Source organism: Talpa europaea (assembly GCF_964194135.1).
Source record: "Talpa europaea genome assembly, chromosome: X".
Taxonomy (NCBI): Eukaryota; Metazoa; Chordata; class Mammalia; order Eulipotyphla; family Talpidae; genus Talpa; species Talpa europaea.
The window spans coordinates 61,227,570-61,228,480 of NC_140081.1; positions in this window are offsets into that span (position 1 = coordinate 61,227,570).

Here is a 911-nt window from a genome sequence, read left to right on the forward strand (position 1 = left end):
GTATTTTATTTCCCTTTTATTCCATCTCACTTACATAAAAGTAACATGGTAAGTGGGTGTGGAATTGGAAAGGCATGGATTAAAATTCCCAACTCTGCCACTTTCTTCAAGTTGTATAATGATTCTGACCTACAAAATGCATATTATATGAATATCTATCATGTAAGAATATATTTAGCATATATTTCAGTTATGCATGTGTATGCTTACATGTTTTATGTGTTATAGACATTAATAATATATATATAATAAAGTACCTCCTGTACAATAGATTTCAATAGCCAAGATTGTAGTGCCTATAGGTTTTTCTCCACAATTTTGTGTGTTTTAAAAATGCCACTTTTTATTCAAATTTAATTAAGTTTTACTCTGATCTACATCCCACTGGGTCAGCAGTAAATTAAATCTCTTCCATTCTTGCACATCAGTTTTATTATATCTCAAGAGTCTCACTTGGAGAGTCTTACACGGAGTAGTACACTGGAGATGAACTCTGTAGATTTATACTAGTTCCCACTGATAAGTTCACATTAATTCTTTGAAGAACATTGGTCTTAAACAACACTGGGCACAAAAATTTTATCAAATAATGGGCCTCAGATTTGGCATTCTTAGGTATACCACCCAGTATTCACACAAACACACACACACACACACACACACACACACAGAGAGACATCACAATACACATATGGCACAAGCACCACAGATTTTGTGATACCCCCAGCCAACATTGCCTACCTACTGTCAAGGTCTAGCTTCTCATTCTCTTGCTGCTGCTTCTTATCATTTTCAAAGATTTCACAACAGTCCCTTGCATTCCATTTTTTAATTTTATTTTTATATTCCCCATAAAACTGCAATGACCTTATTTTGACCCCAATCCCCCTTTTCTTCGCCCCCCCCATAGT